The 15921-nt window shown below is 35.8% G+C and overlaps 1 protein-coding gene and 2 long non-coding RNA genes across 4 annotated transcripts in view; 1 reads left to right on the top strand and 2 right to left on the bottom strand.

Moving 5' to 3' along the window:
• Nucleotides 1-2968: 2968 nt before the first annotated feature.
• On the bottom strand, nt 2969-5854 carry LOC149064509 (uncharacterized). Its single transcript, XR_016195714.1, has 3 exons — nt 5673-5854; nt 5239-5456; nt 2969-4177 (listed from the first exon to the last, which is right to left on the bottom strand). It is a non-coding gene; the product is annotated as an uncharacterized LOC149064509 (long non-coding RNA).
• A 170-nt stretch (nt 5855-6024) lies between these two features.
• Nucleotides 6025-15921, bottom strand: part of LOC149064508 (uncharacterized) — a 98152-nt gene continuing 88255 nt past the window's right edge. The window contains exons 2-4 of one of the 2 annotated variants that reach the window (XR_016195715.1): nt 14794-14959; nt 8742-8857; nt 6025-6051 (exon numbers count right to left, since the gene is read on the bottom strand). This is a non-coding gene — a long non-coding RNA (uncharacterized LOC149064508). The remainder of the gene's footprint in view (nt 6052-8741; nt 8858-14793; nt 14960-15921) is intronic. The other variant, XR_016195716.1, reaches the window with a different exon arrangement.
• LOC149064506 (protein numb-like) overlaps nt 11178-15921 on the top strand; it is a 253792-nt gene continuing 249048 nt past the window's right edge. The window contains exon 1 of the mRNA XM_089254895.1: nt 11178-11589. The gene's annotated coding sequence lies outside the window, so the exon portion shown is untranslated. The remainder of the gene's footprint in view (nt 11590-15921) is intronic.

The following is a 15921-nucleotide window of genomic DNA, read 5'->3' as shown; positions in this document are numbered from 1 at the left end:
ATATCTTGAGGTTCTTCACAGACCCTAAAGGTCGAGCAAAAAGACTTTTCTAAGTGCACATTATAAAAAATCTTTTTAAACATTATACATATATAAAATAAACCCTTTTTTTGGGGGGGGGGGACAAAACTATAACCATGTTCCAAATTATAAAAACAAGAAAAAAAACATAGTTTGACGATATAGGTGTCAGGAGAATGCCTCCATTGCTTCCTCTGTTATCACACTGTTATTACATTTCACTTTTTTGCGAAATAGTCAACTTTTTTTCAAACGACGGAAGAGTAATCCTTGATTTTATTCTGGCTTGAATGAAGCCTTCACGACTCTCGGTTGTTCATACAGCAAGAGATGCTTCAGTTACGAATCGTACGCACCATTCAATAGCTTTTTTGTGACACTGAAAATTTTGTATAGATGGAAAAGCAGGTTCAGATCATTTTTGTGGGTCTAGTTCCTGACTTTTTAGGTGGTTCAGTCACTCGCACTTGACCACATGCAATTAGTTCCGAATAGTGCTTAGCAGAAAAGTTTATTTTCGGAACATGGAATATACAGATTTCTGCTTCTGATAATCCTTCATTTCTAATTTTCAGAATTCTCTTGATTCCCAGTTGTTTGCTCGTATTATTTCCAGAAGATATATATCTGATCTGCACTTAAATCACCGTTGTCACTGTCCATTATCGGAAGGTTATTAGAGATTGGTTTAATTTCAGAATAGGTTATCTTTCACAATTTTCCAATCTTTGTACGATATCACCTTGAAACCTGTGTGGACTAAGGGAACATCCATCTAGATGCTTCACAATATGCCTTAGAGGTAACTCATTAAGTGAAAAAGACAAATAAGCCATTGCAAAGAACAGCCTATTTCTTTCTCTTTTAATTTGAGAACACTATTTTTATAACCAGTTGGAAAGAACCACCTTCGTTGACATTAGCAAAGGTTTTGTCTTTTTGACCATCAAAATATATTCCTCACACATTTTGTTCTAGGAATTCTATATCTTGCAAAAGAACGCTCTCTGATGCTCTTTCACGCCTTATTTTCATCCAGTCTATTGTCATATTTGGCTTCTCTTTCATCAATAACCAACATCTTCCAGCACAGCATTCGCAATAATTGCAGCTGATCGATCAGACACACCAGTTCTATCACAAGCAAGAGCAACATTTGGTAATTTAGTTCTCATCTGTGAAGATGATGGTAGAACTTCAAAAGCAAATGAAGTACTTGCTTCAGCACAGATTGATGGACCAGCTTCAGGTACTGGTAGATGGAAATGCTAACTTCAATGGCAAACTGTGTTTTGGCTCATATAGATCACTTTCCTCAGAATCGTTGGATATAGATTGTTTTCAGTGATTGATGAACTAGTTTCCACCGTTTCTTCTTGAGATGACTTTAAACAGGATATCATTTTCCTTTGTTCTTTGTTTTTCAATTTCTTCGTTGTTAGGACATTACTCGACCAATCGCCATCTTGCGTGTACTTTGATCTTGCAATAAATCTCACTCTAAATTTGGGACCTTCCTCAACTTGTCACACATAGTCTTCAAAATCACATTTGCATGCTGTAATGTCGATCAATTTCCGTGCTTCGCACTGAAAAGATTTCAAGTTCAACTTGAAAGTTTGAGAATCTTTCCTTGCTTTCCTCCTCCGCAGTGTCATGTTACAGAATTCCACTCGTGCATAAAACTTTAGGGGCGATGAGGAACCTCAAGAAGTTTGAATTTTGGGGGAAAAAATTAGGAAGGCATTTATTCACATAAAGGCATCTTTTAAATTCTATTACAATGGCAGTTTAAAAAAAAAAAAAATTTCGTTCCACCCTATTGTATATACCTTTTATTTTGAACCTAATTTTTCTTGCTGGGAAAAAAACAGAAAAACCCTCAATGTGACACAAAATTTTCTAACAAAAAAGTAATACTACTAGAACCATTTGCTTAATTTTTATGATTTTTAGAACTCTACCATAGGAGCTGAAACCTGGGAGGGGAGAGGGGTGAGACTTTTTCTTTCAATCCGAGTACAACTCAGGTCTATCACCATCTATGGGCGATTTACTACCTAGTGAATTGTGCTGGAAGTGTAACTGTGTGTGTACTTAACAGTCTGAGTGGGTATGTAGTGTTGTGTTAGATTTTTATTTCAGAAGTGAAGTGAGTGATGTGTTATGTAGAGAGAAACGATGTCACTCTCCGCTGTCATGCGAAGTACGAAACCCTGGATAACCAAGCGGAGATCGAGATGTAGTTTGGAAAGAAAATTCACATTCTCCTGTGGGGAATCGAACCACCAATCTCTCATTGTCCGTTCGAGTGTTCTAACCATTGAACTACAGAGAAGAGACATTTTCATTCCTTAGAGAATATGTATGAATGCTGAACGGGACTGCACATGGACAGCCTCCTAGCTCAGCTAATAGCTCTTAATGTCTACTCTCTGTAGTTCAATGTTAGAACGCTCACCTGGATAGTGAGATTGGTGGTTCGATTTCCCACAGGGAATGTGAATTTTCTTTCCAAACTACATCTCTATCTCCGCGTGGTTATCCAGGCTTTCGTACTTTGTATGAACAGCGAAGAGTGACATAGTTTCTCTCTATATTTCGCCATCTGGGGGGCTAACGTTGTAAAGGCTATTAGCTGAGCTAGGAGACTGTCCATGCGCAGTCCCATTCAGCACTCATACATATGCTGTAAGGAATGAAAATGTCTCTTTCTGTAGTTCAATGGTTAGAACACTCGCCTGGACAGTGAGAGATTTGTGGTTCGATTCTCCACAGAGGAATGTGAATTTTCTTTCCATTCTACATCTCGATCTCCGCTTGGTTATCCAGGCTGTCATACTTCGTATGAATGAATTTACTGTTTGTAGCTCTGTTGCTCTCTGCGGCAAGACTTTTTAAAGGGGAGATTGACTTGCATTTGGGCCTTGAAATTGGGAACCACAGAAAACCATTGAGAAGAAATATAAGTAGAGGGCGAAAGCCCATTCACGCACTCTTTCGACCAGGTGCTCAGAGTGCACCACGTGACTTATATCAGCAAAGCTGCCATGTTTGCCAGTTATCTTACGCGCTTCGTAATTTAGCGACCATTTGTCTACCATTTTGCCGTGGTACGCAGAGTATCTTCAGAAAATGAATAAAAACTATTAAAGACGATTACTTCTAGAATTAATGGAAAAATATTTTGGATTTAATGAAAAAATTCTGGAACAAATTGATGAAAATTCAGAATGTCTGAAAGAAATAAATTTTTTTGAGTTTACTGTTTTTTAAAATAATTTTTCAGAAGTTAAAATCTTATCCTAATTTACAATAAAAAATTTTTTGTCCTGAAATTATTTTTTTAACAAAAAAATTTTTTTCCTTTTTTGTTACATACAAGATTTTACCCCAATCACAATGTTAAATTATTTTAAGTGGATTCTGTTAATTAGTTTGTATTGGTTAAAAAGTTGAATGGAAAGGTCAATTAATTAAAACCTTCACAGGTTAAGTTTACAAAGATTAAGTTACATTAAGTAAACTTTGAATACTTATGAAACATTAAACCTAGAGAGTGGTATAATAAAGCAAACACACAGTGAACACTTCATTAGATATTGTGTGCGTGTGGCACCAACTTTTAATGTCACAAATAATCCGTTCAAAATTCAACTCGGAAAAATTTTCAGTCTTTCAAAGTCAAAGGAATATCAAATTGTTTATTCAATAGTTTTGATGATGTATGATGCAAATAAACATGATGTATAAACACTATGCTGGGAATACAATGAATAAACACAATGCAAAAAGTATGATGTATAAATACGATGCTGCAAGTAAATAAATGCTTGAAATATGGTTTCATGTTCCATATTATGGCTCCATATTTTTTGGTTGTAGCAAAATTACAGCTTATGCCATCAATAATCATAGAGACTACTTCCACACCAGTCTCTTGAACAGATTTCAAACATTCATTCATCGGGTTGGCCATCTGGTACCACTTTCGCATTGCGGATGGGTGTGACAAGCATTTTTTGAATGTCTTCCTCATGAAGTTATAAGCCTTGCTTGAATAAAACTACCGTTAAGGCAAAGGCTCCAAATTCTTGTGGATATTTTTCCATTTTTGAGCTTTTGTAAGTTCTGCTGTTGGACCAGGCAATGAAAACTACAAGAAAGGTGAAAACGACTATCAGAAAAAATAAGTACCTAATAAAGGAAAAAGGGTTATTTTCAACATTTCAGGAATTGGTTCTGAAAATTTTTATAGGCACTGAACCATGTGTATAAATATTGTATACAACCATTTGATTGTATACAACATATACAACTGTATATGAACAGTATATGCTGTATACAATCAAATGGCAAAATGCCAACAGGCACTTTTCCCAAAAAATTGATTTATTTGCATTCTGGAGTCTCGTTCATCAAAATTTTGTCTATCTCTCTCAGTTTATAAGGAACCAATGGAGGCAAATTGCAATAAGTCAAAAAGCCACAGTATCACATTTTTACAAAATATTGTTTACAAATTTGCCCTCATTAAATTTTGAAAAAGTGACATTTTGCCATCTGAGCACAGAAATGAGAATATTGAAAAAAAAATTTAACATGGACATACATAAAATATAAATTGTACATATACCTTCAATACTTGTATAAATTTCTATAGTGATTTCAGCAATTTTTAATTGCCTCTCTTTTCATTACGAATAATTACCATGTTTTACAAAGTCTGTAAAAATAATATTCGGGAAAAAAATTTAACGTACAAATTTTCGAGGTTTGGATTTCTTTCCATTTCATTGGGCTAATAATTTTTTTTTTTTGTTTCAAATCTAAATCTTTACTACTTTGACATTTTCATGAAAAGTCACAATCAAGATGTGTTCTGGAATTTGTGCATCACAAATTTTTTTATTCACAACTGAGCTAAAAACCTATATTGACAAGACCATACATGCAACAAGAGATTTGCAAGCACCTCTGACCAAGTTGATTGTCATTGGTTAGTTTATTTATAAAACTAAAGGAGGAAAAAAAAGTCTTTTATGCCGTACCTAAATTCTTTACTCTGACAATGAACTTAATTTATTTCAAACCAAACACTTCGGCTTAAAGGAAGAAAGCTTCAACTCAAGCAGATATTTGAGTCATCAGAGTTCAACTGATCGAAAATTGACTGTAGGTCTATATAGAATAACGTCATGAAAAATGCAACCATACCTCTAACATATTAGAAGCAGCACCAGAGATTGAAGACTTTTTCCTCATGATTTCAAGCATTTCTTAAAGAGAACTGATTTTTGTTTCTGCCCAATATTGTAATTTAGCTATTATCCTGTGATTAGCTATTTTCAAAGCTTCAGTAGCTTATGGGCAGAGGACCTCATACCATCAGAACCAAAATCTCCAAGGTAGTATTTCTTTTTGTTTTTTGGGAACTGCAAAGTATGTTAACAGTAAAATTAATGACAAGCATCAGTTTCATGTCAATCAACATGAAAACATAAAACAAAGTTTTGTGTTAAGAGAAACATGTCCACGAGTTTTCATATCTGCATTTTGAAATATTTTTCTCATGACAGACTAGAATCAAATTCATTTATGAAAAAATAGTTTAAGCTAGATTACACACACAATAGAAAACTAAATATTACCTGCATTACTCTTACTAGGCACATTGAATTTTCATCACTTTTCCGCTTTGGTGGCTTTTTAACAAGCTTCTTTTATCCATGTACCTGCAAACTTTCCCCGATCAAAACTTTTTTCTGTAAAATGCTTGGAGCAAATTTTGGAGTAATCAGAGGCAGGGCCTCAACTAGGGGGGGGGGGGGGGGGGGAGCAGGTGGGTGTCGTGCCCCGGGCGCTGGACCAGAGGGGGCGCAAATTTTATTCTCAAACCTCTCCTTCAACATTACAAGCAGGCGCCAAAATGCGCACTTGCTCCGGGTGACCAAGCATCTAGTTGCGGCCCTGATTAGAGGCCGCCTCTCCGAAGATCGATTTTGCTGCCTTTCATAATCTTGAGGAAAACTGAAAAATAAAAAATATTTTTTTGTGTGTTCAAGGCAAAAAAAATGAGACTATTGGAATACAAATCCAAATAACATATTGTTAAAATTGTTATAATTATTAAATTATGTTTTATGAGCAGTATTTCTTTTTTTGTCCTTCAGCTACTACTTTGAAAATTCCTTTACTGCGGCCTCTGAATCTATATTTTTATAAACCCATTTTTGACTGATTTGGCTATGTTTAAAAATTGGTTCAAGTAATTTTCATAAAAATTTTTGCAAGAAGTCAGGGCAATTTTCATTGCCAAATTCAACTTCCGAGGGGAGGGGTGAAGAACATATAACCAATATATGTATATGTATATATTTAACCTCTAGCCTTTGTTTCTATTTCTATTGTACTTTATTATACTTTTATTATTTATACTTTTTTTTTAACTCTTTTTATTTATTTTCACTTATTGTTACTTTTTTAAATTTTTATAAAAGGTGGGGGGTGGGGAAATCGTCCCCTCCAAGAAATTATCATTTTAGGAAATAGAAAAGTAGGATGGTCATATACTATTTCAAAAAAAAAAGGTACAAAGAAATTAACTTTGATTTTTCAAAAATCAAAATTCATATAATTTTTCCCATTTTTTTGAAACTGCTCAGGTATGTTAAGTAACCAGTAATCATATGCAAAATTTGTGTGCAATTTGGTTGAAGATCTTAAGATCTGTCAAAAATGGATTGAGAAAACGCATCGGAGCTACGAAGCTAAGCCTAAACAAACCGCTTTTTTCCCTATACTTAGCGTGTTTTGCCGGATCAAATTCTTTAAAATATTAATAACTATATAAATTTAAGCACCATGATTATTTAATGCGTCTTCAGGTAATCTACATGATCCAATAAAGAGGAAAGATAAAACTTGATCTTTGCATAAGGGGTTTTTAATTTATTTTTGAAAGGGGGAAGATCATTTTTCACTCCCAACTCGTCATAAGTTTTTAGTTCAGTGCATGGGCGGAGATACGGGGGGGGGGAGGCAGCATCAAAGGTGGAGTCGACTGATCTAATGTATATATCTATGTATAAATTGACATCATCTTCGTGCTCCCCCCCCCAGACTTCCAAGTCTATCTCCACCTATGGTTCAGTGCCTTCAATTTTTAAAAATTCGATGTATCACATTAATGTCTATGGAAATATGATTAATTAAAATATTATGAAGCTCCAATAAAATGCAATTTTAATAATTTTTTCTTACAACTGTTAGTCGATCCGGGAGATTTCGAAAATGTTTCGGGCCCGTGGGCGCTCGTCTTAAGCTTTAAAAGGAGGAATTTTGATTTCTGAATCAATTCTGAGGTGCTCGAGCACCTTCTGACAGGGCCGTAGCTAGGATTTTCGCCACCCGGGGCAAACAGCATTTTGCCGCCCCCGTGCCTCAAAGTATAGAAAGTGCTCGAGCGTCCTCCGCCAATGTGTATTTATGGTTTTGCTGCCTGTAGGCTGTACAAATTTCGCCACCCTTCTTCCGTTCCACTCTCATATTCTTGAATACGTATTACTGAAATATATGCCGCCCGTCCGAACCTTCCGCTATGTAGATGTAGTATTGAGAAAAAAATATTAAAAATTTAAAACTTTTTTTTTTTTACGAGCCGTGATAAGTCATCTCTGGGCTATAGTATTTAGGAAAATAATCGCTTGGGCTGTTTTTTTTTCCTCTTCATTTTGTACCTATTACCTTTGCTTTTAAAGTGGTATGTGCACGAAAATTTGACAAAAAACAGTTTCGAATTGAATTTGAAATCTAAAATTGTGTCTCTGTTCGAGTTTTTTTTTCAACATGGACTGGAAATATTTCTACAATATTTTAATATAAACAGCTGAAAGGCATTATATATGCTAATGTTTTGCATATATAATGTTTTTCGCAAAAAAAAGTCGGATTTTTTCAAACACCGGTTGTTCAAGTGTCTTTAAACATTCTCTCTCTCAGCACTGAGGTGTTACATGCTTTGGCATAATTTTTTTAAAATTAAAATGCTGAGAAGAAATTTTGTGGCACAAGATATGGGTAAATTTTGGTTATCTTTTGTAAAATGTTCCATGTTGATGAAATTACTATTCGAAAACAAATAACTATTAAAATTGTAAAAGCTCTCGTTCAATTGTATAAATATCACAGAATTTGAGAAAAACAATTGAGTTTCTGAAGTGAGTGAAAAGAACATTTTTAAATGCTTTTTTTTTTTAAAAAAACGGGGATGTTTCTCATAGAAGCATGAGAAGCCATGGTTTGTTTGGGCTTACTTGATCCCTTTAATAGAGCGATCACTGGTTTCACCTGGCAACCCATAGCTCCCATGCTTTTTCAACGGACTCGCTAGTCGCGCCACCTCCTGTTATTCTTTCCTCTATGGGAGCTAATGTAGTTGGCAAAAAATTTGGTCCCCAAGAAGAACATCAACATACTTATGGAACATAGTGAGAAATAGATCAAAATTTAATTAAATTTTTATTCATTCATGGGTGCAGAAATATTTATAACCATTATTTAGTTGTTAAACTGAATTTCAATATTTATCTAAAAATTAGCAAGAATGTGCACCTTATTTAACGAAAAAACGCAAGTTTTAATGAATGCATTTTTGCATAGCAAACTTTAATGACTAATATATATTTGAAAAAATTAAAATAAAGAATGATTTTACGTACCTGTGAAACGTTATTCGTCCCCCTTCCACACTCTTCTCATCACAAGCGTAGACACACCACGTTAGCACCATTATTAACAAAAATAGTGAGCGAGTGCAGACGACGCTTCCGAGAGTCTATGGTAAACACATAGAAAATAGAAATCAATTACCTTTTGGGTTTGATAATACGATTAAATAATCGACGTTTGGGTTTACCCAAAATTCCAAAACGAACACGGCTATACGCGTTTCAGAACTATATGAAGTTCCTTCATTGTTAGCAGAAACAAAGAAGAAAGAAAATATTGAAAAACTCCTTATAGCGGGAGTTACTCGCTGTTGTAGTGTAGACAAGAGTCAAATTCAAAAATCAATCAAGTCAATTCATTTTTGAATTGGGGGGGGGGGGGGGGGGGGGAGAAGACTCAAGTGCTTAGGGCCTTCAAACGTCTTAATCTGGCCCTGAGTGAAGGCCGTACGTGGATAACGTTGTTTAATAAAAGTTTTTTTTAAGTTTAAAAAATTAAAAGATTAAAAATTTAAAAAACAAAAAAATAAATATTTTAAATAATTTTAAAAGTTTAAAAAGAAAAAAATTAATTTTTTTAAATTAAATTTAAAAGTTATTGAAGTCAATGAAAAAATATTCGTAATGTGTGTGTGTGTGAATTACAGAACGGCTTATAATTTTTGTCCCGTCAGCGGCCGTTGTTGGCAGTTTTTATTGTATAAAATTGTAAAGTATGGATAAGGCAGTTAAAGTTGCTATATCTCCTTTATCTCAGAAGGAAACGGAACGGAGGGATAGACGTATGTGGGTACATCCTATTGATGAACAGGGACCTTCATATGGTGTTTTTAAGGGTATTTATGGCAAATAATTTAAAAAAATTCCGTGCAAAATCATCTTTAAAAAGTAGCAAAAGATGCGGATGAATTTGACCCGCATCCGTGTCGTGCGAATACCTCCGAATAACCTAATTGTCAAAACTTGTATGTGCGGATGCGGAGCCCGCACTTAGGTTTTGACGCATGCGGACGACGTCCGGACCCCCGTGAACACTTCGAAGATGCGGGCGAATTTCGGCTCGTCTGTGTGAAAGTCTCAGTGTGTATACCAATTGTTAAAACTTCTTCCGGACCCGCATCCGCTCCGTGTGAAAGAGGCCTAAGGAAAACAAAAGTCAAATTCTTGAAGTAAGCTACAGAGTTCATGAACCTTTGCAGTGTTTGATGTTTGACCGGCATTGCACAAATCTAAAGGCATGTAAAGAAACTCGTATAGCCCGAATGGAGTTATGACTGCCGTCTTCTCAATGTGTGCTCACTGTCTTCAACATAATTCCTAACATAGGCTATCTCGCGGCCGTGTCCGGGTGGGCCCATGCGTTAAAACGGCACTGGGGGCACTCACAGCGGATGAATTTATTTTCTACTGCAGTAAAAAACAAACGAAAACCCTCTTGGGAAGATAAAAAGTGATGAGAAACCCCCCCCCCCCCGCCTTGTTACCAGGGTCGTCTCAAGATCATCATGAGCCCCCAGACCAAGTGAGGGCCCCACCTGGTAAATACCAGAAATTTTCAATCAGATCTAATTTTTGTGGGGGGAGGGGCTCCTCTCTTGAGGCCCCGGGCCATGCCTGAATGGGCCCATGCGTTAAGACGGCATTGCTTGTTGCTGCCCCTTATACACGGGTGCCGTGGCATCCTGTTTGGGAATCAATTTCGCCACATTATAACTTTAAGTTCACTCGTGTTTGTCTTGCGCGATCAATCTGCGAGCGCACATTGCTCTAATGTACAAAACTTGTATGTGTCGATGCGGAGCCCGTACTTAGTTTTTACACGTGCGGACCCCATCCGGACCTGCATGAACACTTCGAAGTTGCGGGCGAATTTCGCATCGTCTGAAAGGCTCCGTATATACCAATTGTTAAAACTTCTTCCGGACCCACATCCGCTCCGTTTGAAAGGGCCCTAAAGGCTTGAGTCCCGTACATACGGAACAACGGGCAACTTTCAACCCACTCATTTGCGCGCTTCTAAAGTCTTCTGACTTTTGGTTCGCCCTTTATAAGAAACTTTTTTTTTCTTTTTCACAAAGCATTAGCTTTTCTGTACCATCACTTTTCTTTTTATATGCCATGTCAAATACACGTGCCTTTATGCCTTATCAAACAAAGATTGTAAGGTTGTCGCAAAATATTTTTTTTTTCGCACGGAAAAATGCCGGAAAATGTCTGAAAATCTTGGCTCTGTCTAATCCACTCCACTGAATGAATGAAATTTTTCCCGTGTTCGTGAAGCGAAGGAGAAATCACTTTTTACGGTGGTAGAACTGTCAAAAAAAAATTTCAGGTTTTTTAGTAATTTTTTTTCAGTGGAAAACTACAGAAAATAAATAAAAGATAAAAAAAAATTAAAAACTCTTCCTCGGCGAAAAAGTGGGTGTGGTTATCGAGCAAGTGCCCAAGGATGGCGATTTTACGTCACCATTGCGCAGGCGTACTTTCTTTCCGTAATCACCTTGGGCTTGTTTTGGGTTGGACGCCAGCGCCAACACTGAAACAGACAGGACACTGTACACTGTTGGTGCGCGATTTTTATGTGTGCGCGAGTGTGTATTTGTATGTGTTTCTTTTTCACCGGTGGTTGCTACGCGAAGTTTGTCCATTGGGTTTGTGTGGAGAGAATTTCTTAGAAATCAATCGGTGTATTTCCGTAGTTTTTTTTTTAAATTATTAATTGTATGAGAATTAGATGCTGTTCATTCCTTATGTTGGATAAAACTGCACGAAACACTTTCTTTTTTTTTTTACGACGAAATTCGGATCTTGAGAAGATCTGATTCCTGTTTGTTAGAGGGTGAGTTACGTTTTTTTCCTTCTCTCTCCTATATTTATTTCTCGTTCGGTATTTAAATCGTCTCCGACGAAGCATTGTTTAGCGCGTGATAACTTGTTTACTACCTGGGCGACCAGTTGTTGGCCATCCACGTACTGTTTAAGTCCAGCCTCTCTTATCACACTGACTTGTTATTTACCCCCAATGCTATTATTCGACTCATTTTTTTTTTTTTTTTTGCATATAAAAAAAAATAAAGGAAATACCTTTTGTTAATAGTGTTTAAAATTTTTTTGATTTTAATGTGAAATTTATGGTTTATGACAGGGTTTCCAGCGACCTCGAAAGTTAGGGAAATGAGAAATATTAGGCAAAAATCAGGGGAACATGCAAATATTTTATAAAAGTCAGTGAAGGGGAAAAAAATTGAAAATCATATATTCGAAATTTTGTAAAGTTAAGATTTTGAATTGTATTCCTTCTGGAGTTTTGGTCAGGGAAATGTTCAAGGAGATTTTGATGGGAGGTTGAAAAAGTATGATGGTATGAAAAAGTATTTGACGTTGAAGCTGTCAGGAATGTTTCATTAAATTACTGCTACCTAACCGTGGATCTATCTCATAAACATTCCTCTAGAATTTCCAATGAATTGTTAAATGGAGGAATGTGTTGTGTGTGAATGTGTATTATGTCCCCCACCGTTTTGATATTATGGGAGTAGTGATTGTTTAGGGTTCTTTTTGGTGCTGCCATCTACTCAGGGCCAGAACTAAGGGGAGGGGCAAACTTTAGATGGACACATAGAACACTATTATAAAATTATCGAATTTCGAATTGATGGGAGCAAAATAATACAAAAGTCCTAGTTAGAGTCCTACTACTAAACCACACATGCATCTCGTCCATATTCCTTTGCAGAGCTTCTAACGAATTGGTACACGTTGGAATGTGCCTGTGCAAGTTTTGAATCCAATGTGAAGTTTGTTTCTTTGTAATACTTGTTATGTGTAGTATGCTGCCACCTACCATCAGTTTTCTAACTATGACAAGTGTGATTGAATAAATGTATAGTTGTAGGCTCGTTGTTTTTTGTGGGGGAAACTTTTTAATGGGAAGATAGGCTTGCATTTATGCCTTCCAGTTTGGAATAACAGAGAACCGACTTCAGTCGACCACTACTATGGCGAATGTGGAGTTCGAACCCGTATTCTCGTGATGTGAGTCTGTCACTATGACCACTCGACCACCACAGCAGCTAGTTGCACCCTGCAGCTATGTTCCATATTTTAATTAATTCCATTATTCAAGTGAAGATGTTAAATGCTTGAATTTTCATGTTACGTAAGAATCATGTTAAAGGTCTGCCTTCATGTTTAACAAACTGGGGCTGGGCACACACTGGTTAGACACGAGAAGACAGCTTTAACAAGTTTAGTCATTCTTGTTAATATTGATATGTAGATATGGTGCAACATTTCAATTCGTCTGACTAATTGATGTGTGGTGCGCCATACAAACGTGAACAACAGTGACAAAGTTTGTCTAAAGACGTTTTGTCTTGTGTCTAACCAGTGTGTGCCAGTCTGAGAGATGAAGCAGGTGCAGCCTAAGCAAGGATGCAAGGGGTGCGGTGCACCTGGGCGACTACCTAAACTTTCATTTAGGTAAATTTTTTAAATTTTTATGAATTTACAAGACCCTAGTGCTGTCACTTTTTTAAGCCATACCTCAACAACGAAGACGTTGAATAAACTTGAGGGAAATGGGCAAGGCAGTAATATCAGAATAAAAATGAACTCTTCTAATGCTCCCCATCCCAGCTCTCATCAAGCATTTGTTGGGCAAGTGTGCATTTTTGTGCCCCCGGAACAGTCAAATAAAGGCAAAGAAATAATTTGAGTTTTCTCATGTCTGCCTGAAGCACCAGAGAACCCTCTCACTTCTCTAGTTTCTGCCTAAGGAACTTCTTGGATATATATAGCTGTTTAATGGATTCAAGCAGTTACCATCTTCACTTCAAAATGTAGGAAACAGAGGGCAGCACCATCAAGAACACTAAACAAGCACAACTCTAACAACATAAATATGCTATGCAAACACAACACATTCTGGCATGTATCAGTTCATTAGAAATTCCACAGAGGATTGTGTACAAGGTCCACCTACTACCCAGGGCATCGGACTACCTTTCTTAGCTTTTTTCTATAAAATGTTGGAGATATTGATATTATATTACTTCAATATATATAATATATTTTGTGATAGAAAGTGTCTCAAAATGATGAAAACAAAAATCAATTTCAAAGCTCCTTTGCCATTTTCTGTGTAAAAAAGGAGGACGTTTTCGTGTCAAATTTTAAGCAAAATTCATATAATATTCAAAACAATCACAAAAAATTCCATGAATGAAATGTTTTGTTATTTTTTTACAGTAATTCAGCTGATGATGCAGGTTATGAACCAAAATCTGAGTTGGTTTTCTCATGAGTAGGTTTTCACACTGCATACAATCCATGAAAACCTGCCCTTAGGAAAACTCTGCTTTTAAGGGTTGTATATGAAACTCTAAGGAATTTCAAAATTTACTCTTACCAACCATATGGCATAAATTGCACTACTGTCTCGGATAGGCAGGGTCATGACCCAGGGGGTATGCACTGTATAAAATTGTAGTTGGCACCCCGATTCCACCAATCAAGGTTCCATAAGGATTGTATGGTATGCTCATGAGTTATACTCAAATCTGTTGATGTACGTGGGAATTTTTTGAAATTTCATCTAAGATGTGTATTTAGACAAATACCATTAGTATGATAAACATCAGATTTTTGTTCATAACCTTAACAATGTATAACAGAAATTCTGCCGCAGAATATCATATTCAAATTGTAATGATACAAAATATCTGTTAAGAAACTTTTGTACCCATATTGTCTAGATAAGCAATGTAAAATGCATGGGGGAAAAAATTTGTTATTTGTTAGAATTTGTAATATTCCTGTTCGTTATAAGCTAGTCCGACTATATTCTTGTTACCTCCTGAAATTTGCTGCCCTGGACAGTTGCCCTCTTTGCATTCCCTCTAGTTGAAGCTCACCTGCTCGCACATGTGAAATTGAAAAAATAGTTGAGCAATATCAGTATGAAAATTGTCTCATTTGAAGCATTCCTGTTCAGATAGAATAATTATATATTGATTACCAAAATGTATTGACATACACATACAGTTTAGTACAGGACTCTTCAACTTTTTCCAGTCACAAGCAGTATCTACAGTAGGGGGTCTTCAACCTTTCAGACACAACAAGCCTAATTGAAGCTTTCCATGAAGCCTGCAGGCCACAAACTCATGCAATTTAGTGACATCTTAGTAGGAGGGACAAAAACAAACCTGAGTTAAACAAAAATAAAAATAATTGAAGACTTTTATTTATTCTGAAATAAATTCTTTTATTAAGTATCAATTTTGATTAGTTCTGCAACAGTTTCTTTCACCAATTCTGAAAAGGTTTTTGATTAATTACTGATTAAATTAATTCTGAGATCACATTTAATGGTTTTGTAATTATTTATATTGGTAGTTCTGAAATTATTTTTCTTAAAATGTCTTGAAATCATTTCTTTCAATAATTATACAATTATTTTTTAATACATTGTGAAATAATTTCTATCGGGAATCACAAATTATTTATCTCATTAATCTATAAGTTTCATAAATGATTTTTTTTCATTCATTCTGAAATTATTTGGTTCAAAAATTCTAAAATAACTTTTTCAGTAATTCTGAGTTTTCATCAACTTATTTCGGAATTATTTCTTTCATTTATTCTAGAGTTCTTTTATTTATTCCGAAATTATTTCTTTCATTAACCGATTAAGCGGCAATCAGAAATCATCGAAAACCCCTTCAAAATGCCATATATATAAATTTTCAATAAAGTAGGCTGTCTTCCGATTTTCAGCAGGTGCAAACTACAAGAGGTATAGGGAAAAATTTTTCATTGAAAAATCATTTTTGCATACTATCTGGGCTTGTCATTGCTAAAATAAGAGGCTTTCATGGAGGCGAGATATCTCGTCATTGCCGCTTAAAGGGTTAATTCTAGAATTAATCGTTTTCCATCTTTTTCAATCATTTTCTGAAAATGATCGGCGGGCCATGACGAAAAGCTGAGAAGATCAGATGTGGCCCGCCGCATGCGTTGAAGACCCCTAATCTATAGTCATAATTAGGAGGAGGAGATCACCGAATATTATTAGTGCAATATTCACTGAGATATTCGAATTCGGAAAACGGACGAAATTTGGAGAAAAAACCACGTTAAATGCGGTTAAAACTGATTTAACCTCATT

This window comes from Pholcus phalangioides, unplaced genomic scaffold (genome assembly GCF_987345545.1).
Source record: "Pholcus phalangioides strain wild (caught in Gottingen) unplaced genomic scaffold, Ppha-v1.0 ptg000042l_1, whole genome shotgun sequence".
Classification (NCBI taxonomy): domain Eukaryota; kingdom Metazoa; phylum Arthropoda; class Arachnida; order Araneae; family Pholcidae; genus Pholcus; species Pholcus phalangioides.
This window is presented reverse-complemented; position numbering and strand designations above follow the sequence as displayed.